This window comes from Triticum dicoccoides, chromosome 2B, assembly GCF_002162155.2.
Source record: "Triticum dicoccoides isolate Atlit2015 ecotype Zavitan chromosome 2B, WEW_v2.0, whole genome shotgun sequence".
Classification (NCBI taxonomy): Eukaryota; Viridiplantae; Streptophyta; class Magnoliopsida; order Poales; family Poaceae; genus Triticum; species Triticum dicoccoides.
This window is the reverse complement of record NC_041383.1, coordinates 332,209,410-332,222,662: the sequence shown is the minus strand read 5'-3', so window position 1 is coordinate 332,222,662 and position 13,253 is coordinate 332,209,410. Positions and strand designations below refer to the sequence as shown.

General features: G+C 46.9%; 2 long non-coding RNA genes across 3 annotated transcripts; both read right to left on the bottom strand.

The window, feature by feature from the left end:
• Window positions 1–545: 545 nt before the first annotated feature.
• Window positions 546–2,863, bottom strand: LOC119363636. Of its 2 annotated transcripts, none has more exons than XR_005174197.1 (4): window positions 2,173–2,863; window positions 1,934–2,077; window positions 1,180–1,349; window positions 546–1,072 (listed from the first exon to the last, which is right to left on the bottom strand). It is a non-coding gene; the product is annotated as an uncharacterized LOC119363636 (long non-coding RNA). The 2 variants fall into 2 exon arrangements; XR_005174198.1 differs by having other exon boundaries at window positions 1,934–2,068; window positions 2,173–2,862.
• Window positions 2,864–7,923: 5,060 nt separating this feature from the next.
• Window positions 7,924–9,179, bottom strand: LOC119363635. The gene is made up of 3 exons (XR_005174196.1): window positions 8,735–9,179; window positions 8,327–8,639; window positions 7,924–8,233 (listed from the first exon to the last, which is right to left on the bottom strand). It is a non-coding gene; the product is annotated as an uncharacterized LOC119363635 (long non-coding RNA).
• Window positions 9,180–13,253: the final 4,074 nt, after the last annotated feature.

The following is a 13,253-nucleotide window of genomic DNA, read 5'->3' as shown; positions in this document are numbered from 1 at the left end:
ACTAACCATACTTGACATTTCTTGGTCGTGCTATGGTGCTGCATGCTTATTCTAATTTGAATTTTTTGGTCTATTTTTTAGTAACTGAATGAATCCGAGTTTTGTAATAAACATCGAACCATTCCATTTTCTAAATTTTAACTTCTAGTTTTTTATAAAAACGGGAAAAAATCATTTTTTTGAGCTAGTTAGTTATTTTAATTTGATCTTCTTGGATTCATTCATTGTTGTAACAAAAAACTATTTTTTTTTGTACGTTGTTTTTATTTGAACTTCCAGGTTTCTTAGAAACTGGAATAATCAGATTATTTAAGAACGTTGAACAACCTTAATTTGAACTTGAATTTTTTAGAAACACGGAAAACAAATTATTTTAGCATTCGATCCTTTGTTTCATCACTAGCAGAATGTTCCTCTCGTACGTACTCCCTCTGTAAACTAATATAAGAGCGTTTAGATCACTATTTTAGTATTCTAAACGCTCTTATATTAGTTTACGAAGGGAGTATTAACAAAAGCACCTTTGTGTGCTACAAATGAGTAAATGACATCCATGCACAAGGCACTCGAATCACAATATTAATAAATAATTTGGCTACAAATCAAGCAAAAAAATAAATAGTGAACACATGAAGTCATGCGCCCATTACCCACAATGAAATAATACTAAATAGTACAAAGTAATTTCACAAATCTGTACCATAGCATGGATCTCCCGTGGATATGTTCAGTTGTACCACTCAATGAAGAACCCATAACAAAAACTATAGGAGAGATCAACAGAGGTCAGGCCATAAAAATTCAAGCTTTTTCCCATGATTGCACTACACATGTTCAGATTTTTCACCAGTATTTTTAAGTGTGCTGCCCTCTGAACCTTTGACATTTCCTTCTTATATAAATGATCTTGAACCCCCTGGAAACTTGTGAGATATGATTGCATCTCTCGAAAGCCATCGACCGCTTCAGAACAATTCCTGGAATCCTCTCACACCGTGCATAAAACTTGGCCTATGGTCCCAATAATAAAATTTCCGGTATCCTTCTTCAATCGCCATCAACATTGCTGTCCCTGCCGGTCAGCTATCAACTTACGGTTCCGAACATACTAGCTTTAGCAAAATGCGTACGAGCTGCTAAAAAAACTAAAGATCGTTGGCGAACAACATCGGGCATTACCTTTGTTGTCTTTTGAACTTCATGGTTTCTTGATTCTGATCTTGCGATTTATTTTAATTTTTTGCAGGGTGCAGGGAGACTGCCGGTGCTGGGAGGACGGGCTTCGTTCCCTCAAGTAGTCGCGTACACTGCCGCACAGGACGGTAGCAGGGGAGGAAAGAGAGACAGACCTGGCAACAAGCACTATAAGATGATGAATACAGGGGACCATCTACTTATAAGTTCAAGAAAAATATATAAGCACATCAGACTATGTACATCACAGCGTGAAGCAAAGGAAAATCAAAGTGAACACTTAGCTACAATAGTTTCCTTAGATATATGAACGCAAACGCATCCTGGGCAAAGAAATGCGGGGAATATCTCAATCGAAAGAGAAGCACTAGTAGATGTTGTGTTTTAATGCACTGCTACATCTCATTTTTTCTCCTTTTCTTTTCCTATTTTCTAGCCAATTATAAAGTGCTTATAGCAAAATTATAACTTTTCCCCACTCCACGATAAAAGTGCTTGGGATGGAGGTATTTTGCGCAGTAAATAATTGGGCAAATAATAGAACATGAACAAAGAAAAATTAAACCAAAGGGAAACACGATTACACAACAGTTCTATCTTCAGCTAGCCATTTCATCAAACATGTCTTGTGCACCTTTTGGTTTGGCACAAGATACAGAGAGAAGGAAGCGGGACTTGCTAGCAGTAGCTGCTGCTCCTTGTGTGTCACTATGAAGCTGGCGTACAGACGACGACTTACCTCTTCATCAACTTGTGGGAGAGGTGGCTACGGTGTGGCATGCAGGCGACACGCGGGGTGTGGGGGCGCTGGGCGGAGCAGTCCGTGGCAGCGCGTGCGAGTAGTCCATATACTACACATGCTCTATATCTCCCTCTGTTTTTGCTTATCCATCAAAATCAAGGCGTCGACTTCATTAGGAGAAAAACAAAACTAGCATTGGCTGAAAGCGTAGCAGTAGCATTAGCAAGAAAGGCTACCTCTTGCATCTTCAGGCCGGTGGAGGTTCACCCAGCAGCAGCTGGCTAGGACGAGATTGCGTGCACCCTGCGAGCCAGACCCCAGGAAGGTCGAGGTGGACTTTGCGAGAAGGTCAACAAGCAGGTGAAGGTTCATGGGTTGGGGGCGCCGCGTCGGCAGGTGGATGCGATGTGGAGCAGCAAGAACGAAAGATTGGATCAAGGAAGGGGCAAACAGAGTTTGCGATTGCAATAAAAATTGAAACTAGCAAATTGAGGGGCTCGTCCTGGTTGTGGTCGTAGGCTCGATGGCCTTCTGCAGTGCTCCATCGAGGAAGCTGCCGGTCTCCTTCAGCTGTGAGTCAGGGAGAGCGACCCCCAGTGACTGGATCGTGGCGACGCATCCTGTCGAAGGCGCTCGGCCGGCCGGCATCGAGGGATAGCGCGGGGAAGGGAGCGCTGGGGTGGTGACTGATTTGCGTCGGGTGGCGGCCGGCGCGCATGGGGGCGGGGGGTGCTCGGGGGAAGCCGACCGGCCGGGATCCCGTGGTGGCGGAGCAGGGTAGGGCGGCGGTGGCGCGCGGGGTGGGCGAGGTAGTAGGCGGCGGCGGCAGCGCGCGGGGTAGGCGAGGTAGGAGGCGGCGCGGGGTGGGGCGTCGACGGCGGCCCCAGTGCGCGAGGTAGGAGGCGATGCGGGGTGGGCGAGGTGGGGGGTTGAGGGGAACGTGGGGAGGGAGGGAGGTTGCGGGAGAGAGGACAGGATTTTCATTTTTTTTTTCTCAGGAGTTCGGGAGGACCTCCGTCGCCCCGATTTGATACTACATACTACACGTACATACTCTCCGATTTGATAGATACTACAAGTGGTGGTAACTACCACTGGTGGTAGATAAAATTTGTCATATATATATATACACTCCAGAAATTGTTGGCCGTTTCTAGTCGATCCACTAAACTTAATGTTGTAAACTTCAATTTGATCAAGTTCAAAGTAGATTCAACCGAAAGTAGCATGCATTCAAATATAAGCATAGATAGTTTTGCATAATCGAACATAAAACATAAATTTAAACTAAGATAAACTACTTTCGGTCGAAGTAGAGGTCGAGCCAATCCTTCCTCGTCAGGTACGGTGTGCCACGAGACGGGTCTGGGTCAGTGCTGTCATCGGGGTCGTTCGGGAAGGCACTCCTCCACTCGTCGATGTCGATCTCCTTGTCCTCGCCGCCCACCTCGATGCCCTCCGTGCCGCCGTCCTCGCCGCCTTCGACCTCGTTATTGGAGGAGCGGTAACCTCACAGCCTTCCACCTCATCATCGGAGGAGAGCGTGATAATCTCGCCGCCTTCGACCTCGTCATCGGAGGAGAGCTCGATAACCTCGCCGCTCTCCGTGCCGGCAAAGATCGCCCGCTCCGCCTCCACGAGCTCCGGGTGTTGCCAGTGGAGCTCTTGCATATAGGCCTCGTCGGTAGCCTCGACTTGGAGGCGCTCCCATGCCTCGCGGTCCTCCCGCGCCATAGCCGAGCTCACCACCCCTGGCTCCGGCGAAACGAGGTGGACCGGATGTGTGCCGAAGGGGAAATTGAGCCTAGCCGCCGCGCCGTGGTAGAGGACCTGCCAGCGGTCGTACTCCATGGCTACGAGCTCGGCCGTGTGGAAGATACCGAGTCACCAACGGGTGTGGGTCACCCGATCTGTAATATCGGTGACCCACATCCCCCACCGCCGCTGCCAGACCCCGAGGTAGGACCTCGTCGGCGGCCGGGTCCGAGGTAGGACGAGGAAGTCCTCGAACCGGCGTAGGGGCGCGGCGGTGGGCAGATCGGGGGACTGGCGATGACGAATCAATAAAGAGCACATGGAGGACGACAGGGACACATCGGCAGCCACCTCGGCAGCCACCTCGTCGGCGTCGGGCGAAGAGGCCGTGATAAACCTCTCTTGGGCCATTGGCTCCTCGAGCTCCCCGGCACGCAGGCAAAGGTTGAGGATGGAGGCGGTGGTGACCTACCAATGGTTACGGGGGTGGTGTGTGTCGGTGAGCGCAGGTTTTGTGGAGTGTGTGGTGTGTGTGGATCAAGGGCAAGCAAATATTTTTGAGATTGGGAGGGATGCAGAGGCGGGAGTATTTGGGGAGTGAGTTAGTGTGCTGACACGCCGGTTGTCGACTGTACTATACACCTTCTCGCGTAAGCCATAGGCGTACTATACACCGACGATGCTCCAGGATATTTTGTACTGCATCTCACACGGTTGGTGATAATAAACTGTGTGGAATTTACTTGATTTTTCATTTTGATTTGAATTACATAATGGGGTAACATCGACAATGGACAGTGTTTGAATTGCTAGACCTTTTATCTGCAGTGAACATGCAACTGTATGCGTGTCGTAAAAAAATTGAAATTATTCAGGGTTCGTTTGGAAATTTTATACATTAAATTGGTTTTCTAGCAATTTCAGGTGCACAATTCAAAATTAAAGCACATCCTTCATTTCATAAAAACGGGTTGCAAAATCAAATGTCTGTCCTTGGTTGCAAGCTTAGGTCACATGCAAGAAATGAGAATGAATGTCAAACACCTTGACATTGTCGCTCAGCCGCTAATATTGAGATACATGGTTTTAAAATTCTAGTAAATCGAAAACTCGGCTGAAATGCATGAAACATGACATGATATCATGGAATGGCATCGACATGTCATGGTAAAAATATTTTCCCATTTGGGGCAGGTTTGGGTATAAGCTTCTCGCAACCGGAGCTTCTCTCACAACAAGCCAGATGGTTTCGGTAGGGAATGTGCCACCTTGGGGGACAAACGATATATGTTGCCTCTTCTTACTTTCTAATTTTTTTTCTCGTGTCAACATAGAACAACACGAGTGTTGTGTCATTTTTGGGAGCTTTTGGGGTTCGCTTGGACATTTTTATACATTAACTGAGTTTTCTATGCAGTCATGTGCATAATTCAAATTTGAACTACATGCACATGCTTCCGTGCATATAAAGTGGTTCAGAATTGGAATGTGTGTCTTTGGTTACATGCTTAAGTTTCATGCAAGAAATGAGAATGAATGTCAAAAACCTTGCCACCGTCGCTCGGCCGCTAACATTGAGATACATGGTTTTTAAATTCTAGTAAATCAAAAACGCGTTTGAAATTTATGAACCTTGACACGCTAGCATGGAACGATATCAACATGTAGTGGTAAAAATATTATCCCATTTGAGGCAGGTTGGAGTATATAAGTTTCTCACAAACCAGAGCTTCTCACAACAAGCCTCATGGTTACGGTAGGGAACATTTCACCTTTGTGGACGAAACGATATTCGTTGACTCTTCTTGATTTCAATTATTTTTCTAGTGAATAGAACAACATGAGTGTCCTGTTAGTTTTAGGATTTTTGGGGGTTCGTTCGGACATTTTTATACAATAATTGAGTTTTCATTGTATTTATGCGCATAATTCAAATTTGAACTACACGCACATGCTCTAATGCATAATAATTGGTTGAAAATTCAAATATGTGTCCTTGGTTGCATGCTTAGGTACCATGCAAGAAATGGGAATGAATGTCAAACACCCTGCCACATCACTCGGCCGCAAACATTGAGATACCTGTTTTTTAAATTCTAGTAAATCCAAAACTCTTCTGAAATTCAGGAAACTTGGCATGCTATCATGGGGCGGCATCAACATGTCGTGGTAAATTTTTTGTCCCATTTGGGGCAGGTTTGGGTCTAAGCTTCTCACAAACCAGAGCTTCTCACAAACAAGAGCCTCATGGTTTCGGTAGGGAACGTGTCACCTTTGAGGACGAAACGATATACGTTGCCTATTATTGCTTTCAGTTTTTTTTCTAGTGTCAACATAGAACAACAGGAGTGTTGTGTTAAATTTTGGAATTTTTCGGGGTTCGTTCGGACATTTTTATACATTAATTGAGTTTTCAATGCATTCATGTGCATAATTCAAATTTGAACTTCATGCACATGCTCTAATGCACATAAATAGGTTGAAAATTCAAATCCATGTCCTTTGGTTACATGCTTAGGTCCCATGCAAGAAATGAGAATGAATATTAAACACCCTGCCATCGTCACTCGGCCGCAAACATTGAGATACCTGCTTTTTAAATTAACCTCATTACCGGCTATTCGTCAAAGTGATGGACGACGACCTCGCGGGCCCATAGAAAGCGTCACATGCGAGTATCGAGTGTCATGTAGGACAACCGTCGACTGCATGTGGCCAAAACATGTATGTTTGAAAGAGTTGTGTAATGTTTTAAATTATGAATTCACGACATTGATGTGGCACTAGCCTGCCTAACAAAACGGCCAACCCACATGGTGGTTCACAACTCATAGTGTACTGCGAGCCACCCGCCATCCCAGACGCACACACCCACATACACATCGCGAATCCATCAGAACTACGATGCATGTTAAATTAATTATCCCGCGGTGAACATGTATATGTTACCATAGGAGGGAAGTTTTAATTTCGAAAAAAATCAGACATCATTAAGACGTTTAAGTACATTAATTGATTGATTTTCTACATGTATAATGTGCAAAAATCTAATTCGAGCTACATGCACACGTGGCAGTGCACTTAAATGAATTGCAAAAACACATGTGTCTCACTGGGTGCAAATTTATTCCCCGTGCAACAAATTTCTAACAATGAGAACCTTGATTTTTAAATTCTAGTACATCCAAAACTTATTTAAAGTTCATGAAACTTATCATGTCGTCATATGGACACCAATACAAACTTGCATTGTACTATTTTTTGGTCAAATTTGAGACCAGTTTTGATGTAATCTTTATCTAATTACAAACGGAAGATTATTAGTAATTGAGAACCAATATCCCAAACAGATTATTTATTCGAACTGTGAGCGTTAGACCAACAATGGATACGTGCCATGCTTCGATTAAGCAATAAAGCAACAACATTAAGCACCAAATAGAAAAACAATATAAGTTGGATTATATACAACAAGTCATCAACATTCAACGACAACGAGGATACATGTTGGATTATAGATTATTTCCAACAAAACATTCTAGTAAATACTAAAGTTTTTCTCACACAACAAATAAGTGATGAAATGAATTCAGCTCAACCAATCCTCGGCGTTGGAAACGCTTGCTTTGAACCATAACCGATTCTCTGGGAAGGGTCAGCTATTGCTAGTCTCGAGACCAACGCAGGACTGATCATCCAGGCTGAAGCGGCCTATATCAGGACGCATATTGTGATAGCCACGGTAGGGAACCATAGCAATGTTCGAGATATAGCAGTTGCTTATCACAAATGGTAGTAACGTTGTGCCAACAGTAGCTGGACCGCCTTTCACCATCATTGGATAGTTTTGTCCAAGGAAGAGCGAATTTTCTCCAAGACTATCAATACTGAACCAGGAAGAAGGTTTTGGCGCTAGCACACGAGTATCCATCCCGAATACCCTGCAACGGATGTTGGAATAGATCCGGAAAGTGCGACCATGATAGACAACACCTGGTTCATTAGTAACATCAGCAGTGCCCTGTATACATACAAGAAGAGGTGATCCATCGGAATAAGTTGCCAGGCGCCACTGAGTATATAGGTCCTGCTCGTCATCATGCTCGTGATCATCACCATCGTCATCTCTTTTTGGTTATAAAAATTTTCAAGTATAGGTGGTGGAATGTTCACAGGACCTTGGAAACACAAGAATGCTAATTAGTAAAGGGAAATTCGCGAACCCGCATGCATGTGGATTAAACAATCTCTACCTAATAATAAAGAGAATTAAGAGAATTGGGTTTGTGCCGTACGTCATCGGCATTTTTACAGAAACCCCCCTACTGTTTCAGGTATTCAACCCGCAGTCCACCACGTAAAAAACGGTTCGCCAGGTGATCCACCTCTAATTTCCCCTCTACGCCGCCACCCGCCCGAGACGACCGCGCCCGACCGCCCGATTCTGCGCCTCCCGCCGGAGACCGCCACCGACGAGGGCCACGCCGGCGATCTCCCCTCACCGCATGCCTCCTCTTCGGCGTTCATGTCGGTGGCGACCTCCTGTGTTGTGCAGCGGGAGAGAGCTTTGAGTAAAGGTGAGAGGACGAAGAAGAAATAAGAGAGATGGGGCGACGTGCTACAGGTGCTGCTCACCGGCGGGAGGACGGTGAGGGCGGAGCAAGGCGGTGGCGGAGTGGGCCTTGGGCGATGTGGTCGGATCGAGCAGTGCTCGATGCAGAGGCGGGCGCTGGCTCGCTGCTCCTCCCGAGACGGAGCAGGGGCGCGATGCAGTTGACTTGGTGGAGAGTGCCTGCGCCTTGACGACTCCAACGAGGTAGAAAGGCCTGGGACGGACACGGGGGAAACGGATCCGTACGTTTGCCGGCTGGATCGGAACGTGGGCAAGCCCAGGTGGCGTGTGGCAACGGATGAAGGTGCCCGCGGCCATGAAGCTCCGATGATGGCGCTGCAGAGAGCAAAAAAATAGAGGGAGCGGAGCTCAGGTAGGAGATGAAGAGCACGGGGAGGAGGAGAGGTCCAGGCACAGCTGTGCGTGCTCACCGGCGGCCTAGCCGACGACGCGGCGGAGCGGCAGTGGATTGGCCGGGTCAGAAGCTTGGCCTCCGTGGCGCTCGTTCCTGGTGGCGATGTTGCTGGCTCTGGTCGCGCACTCTAGGTGTGGCGGGGCGACGCCAAGCCATTTGTGGGCTTTCTGGATAGAGAAGGGAGAGCAGCGCGTCGCCGGAAGCTGCCATCGCCCCGCAACCATGATGCCCGTCGCCTCACAGCACTAGCCATCGCCTCTCGCAGCAGGGCATGTCGAGCTCCGGCGGCTGGGGCAAGAAAGGGCAAGGTGAGAGGGGAGCCTATTAGGCGCAGTGCTGTGGAGGAGTGGCGATGAGTGAGATAAATTGCGGCAGACAACGAAAGGACATGGCAACACGATGGGAGGGGAATTGGGAAAGACGACTGAGCGAGAGGATAAGGTCATGTGGAGACAGCGGTGCAGGGGGCCGCCGGACACGCGTAATGAGTGCAGGGCGGCTGATGCGTTTTTTGTGTGCGTGGGAATGATGCGTTCGTTGACTATAGTCAGCTAAACCAAAGCCATGTGGGGAGTCCATATGACTCGTGGAGCACCAGCGAGGTGCTGGTTTCTTCTAGCAATCAGCCAACGTACTTTGAGAGTAACGTGTCAGCCTGCACACATGTTCAATGGTAAATGTCTTTCTGTTTTTACTTAGAGTTGATTGGGTCTGGATCATTCACGGACGGGTAAATATCTCCGAGTCTATCACTCGGACGAGTTAGCGTGCACACATGTATCTGTTCTCCTAACCTATATGCACATGTAGCCGGATTTGGTACTAGATATTTTGTTAGTACAATATTGGATTTAGCTTTGTTTGTGCTAAAAAGTAAAAAAAATATTGACGGCAACCAGGACATGAAAATTGGAAGACAAATATATATACACATGTTAGGACACACACATCTAAAACATCATTGTTGCCCCAAAAACTCTATTGTTAATTGACCCATTATGGTTGTCGTCATCAAACTTATTCCCTATAGGAAGGGATGAAGAGTAGAGAGAGTGGAATGTATAAATATGAATTAATTTTTATAGGGATTGGGACATATAGGAATGTATAATGGAATATCATATTACTCACATTGACAGGTAAACTCTCAAATACCAGACGAACTCTCACATTTATTTTATACCCGTTGCAACGCACGGTTTTTTTGCTAGTTATAATTATGGTGGAAGACAAACGTACCAAAACCATAAGGATTCCATGTAAAAACAGTGCAACGAGTGGTGGCAGCAAACACAAGACCCTCGTATTGAATTGCATCACAGTACTCATCCGTGTACAGAAATTGATTTTTGAGCAATATCCATCGAGGCGTGGAAATAAGGACGACAACAAGCTTGTCGAAGATAGCAACAACTTCATAGTTATTGTAATCCCAAGAGCGGTTGGGAACTCGACAAATTGCTACCTTTCGTAGACGACAGTCACCATGATCGTATTTGAACATACATAGATCATCTGTGTGCTCAACCATAGGGCAGTCTGTGATTTTTTGGAAGTGAAACCCGATGACGAGTGTACACATTCACAAGTTCCCACTCACAGTTATACCCAATATAAACAACCCAATCTCCATTTGCGCCTACCCAAGCCTTACCCTCAAGCGATGGCATCTTAATATCACACATATCATTATCAAGCAGCATCAACTTGCACAAGGCGAGGCTTTCGTCGTCCCCACACCAGCGACTAGCGTGATGGCAAAGAAGATAGGGGAGATCAAACCGCTCCTGAACCCTTGGGTTCTTTGCAATGATGTTATTTGTTGAGTCGAGAATGGACTTGAACGAACCTGCCTGGCTAGCCGAGGTGATGACGTCGCACCAATCAGTGAGTTCCTCCACCACGTCATCTTTCAGATTGGGGCAAGAATAACGGGGTCATTTCCGGCCTGCTCCCTCCATGGAGAAGACGATCGAACAACAGCAGAAGGAAGGGTGAAGGCAAATGGAGGGAGGAAGAGCATGCGACAACAGTTCCAAATCGAGAGGGAAAGGTGAATAGGCGATGGACGGTTAACACGGTACACGAAGAGCCTAGTGGGGAGCGAACGGTTGCCACAGAGAGGTCACACACTGACGACAAGGTCGTCCTCTCAGACCTAGCGCCCGCACGGGATGGCCTCCGTCGCCCACACGAGCAAATCCACTTCGCACCCCACACGGTTGGTCCGCCACGCTGCTAAGAGAAAGTACTACAATAGTGGGCTTATAGCCTGCTTACACGGCAATTTTCCCTATGTGGAGGAGAGAGACATGAAGGATTCCTGCAACAAGCAAAAGCGTGCCTGACACTCGTCCTGGATGGAGAAACTCAACAAAACTCACGTCGTGTATGCGGCCAAGGAGGCGTGCACGTGCTACAACATGTACAGGAAGATCGTTGACATGAGGAAGTGCCTCCTTCCCCAAAACGGCTAGGGATCCAGCCGGAAGCAGAGCAATGGCAAGCGTCATCGCAACAAGAATTAGATGATTAGATCCTCGTTTCTCCTAGTTTAGTATGCATGTAATTGCTTACTTTGGTGTGTGAAAATGTTATGTGTGTAGTCACTTGTGTAATTGTATGCTTAATTTGGTTATGCAATGCTGTCTTTTTAAGTATATATGTTGATGCTCAGTAGACAGAGCAAATCAAATCACACACGGACTAAACAAGGGAACCCATCGGTTATGATTTCATCAATCACTGACAATTGCATACCGGGAATCGTTTGCTCACAACACACACGACTTGTTAACAGGAATCGTATGTGTTGTTATCGGTCTTCCCACACATTTCTGATTATAGACCTGTTTGCCGCGTATCGCACACATCTTCTTAAGTTGAACCATTTCTGTTCTCTTGGCTCAACGCAAACAGTTCATCCGAGTGAACTCTATGCCCTATAGCGCACACACCTTCATCTTGCTGCCCGTTTCTGTTGTTCCGCCTCATCACAAACAGTTCATCCGAGTGAACCGTATGCTCTACATCGCACACGCCTGCATCTGGAAGCCCGTTTCTTTTGTTCCTCATCATTGCAAAGAGTTAATTGAACTAAACTGTATGCCCTGCATCACACACACAACAAAAATCTGAACTGTGTTTGATGCATCCGTCATCGCAAATGTTTTGCACCCTTTTTGATGGTTTTTTACAACACCGTTCGCGATTATTGCATCGCACACAGTTTCGTCGAAGGGTCTCTGATCGTAGTGCCGCGTTAGCAGCATCCTGCAGTGTGTGTCTACATGGTGGACACCCCCAATACCCCTCCAAGACATCGGTGAAGACGCAAAAGGTGCAATAATGGGGAACCTAGCGGGAATAATGCAACCACCGATAAACAACGAGGATGGAGCCGGTGATGACAACAACCCCTAGGGAGACCATCAAGCTTCCCCGAGGCGAAATGACACACCTAAAGGACATCTAGAGGATCTAGACCCCGACGACCTGTTTGAAGGGACAGATGACAACTACATTCCGGAATGAGGACGAAAGCCTCGGTACCGAGGACTTTGTCGTCCCCAAAGACCTTTTCGAACAAGAGCACTTCCGGCGGTGCCTCATCGCAACAGCTCGGAGCATGAAACATAAGCAGCGCCAGCTGCAAGCCAACACTGACACACTGAATGAAAAGTGGGTCGAAGTGTTGTCCGCCAAACAAGACATGGAAGACCGGTGCCGTAGCGCGCCGAAATCATACCCTCGCAGGTGTCTCGTGTTGGAGTTTGATGAGGAGCTCACCGATGACCATGACTGACCCCCTAGAGGGCGGGACAGGCAAATGAGGGAAAATCTTAATGAACGGCCACATCCATGCCGTTATGGTAAGGACCCCGTAGATTACCTAGATCCTCACGATGTTCGACGTCGCATCGAGGCAAACAGGGCACCTCATCGGCCCATCTACGGATCAAGAGGACGCGGCCCGCCGAGCTTGACGACTATGATGCCTGGATGGACATGAATGGTTGTAGCCGAGATTAGGCCTATTCACGGCTCTCTCCCGACCTCCAACGAGATGCTCCTCGATTCCTAGGTCTAGCCCACCCGATCTGCTTCATAGACAGGGTGATGGAACATCAATTCCTCAAAGGATTCAATCCCATCAATATAGAAGCATATGATGGCACCACCAATCCAGCAGAATGGATCGAGGACTTCCTTCTCCATATACACATGGCTAATGGATATGATCTCCATGCCATTAAAGATTTGCTGCTCAAACTAAAGGAGTCAGCTAGGCATTGACTTAACAGCCTGCCTCCTCACTCTATTGGCAGCTGGGAGGCCCTAGAGGACACTTTTTGAGCAAACTTTCAGGGAGCGTTGCTACCTCTTGAGCACTACGTTGGTTTTCCCTTGAAGAGGAAAGGGTGATGCAGCAAAGTAGCGTAAGTATTTCCCTCAGTTTTTGAGAACCAAGGTATCAATCTAGTAGGAGGCTCCTCAAAAGTCCCACGCACCTACACAAACAAACAAGAACCCCG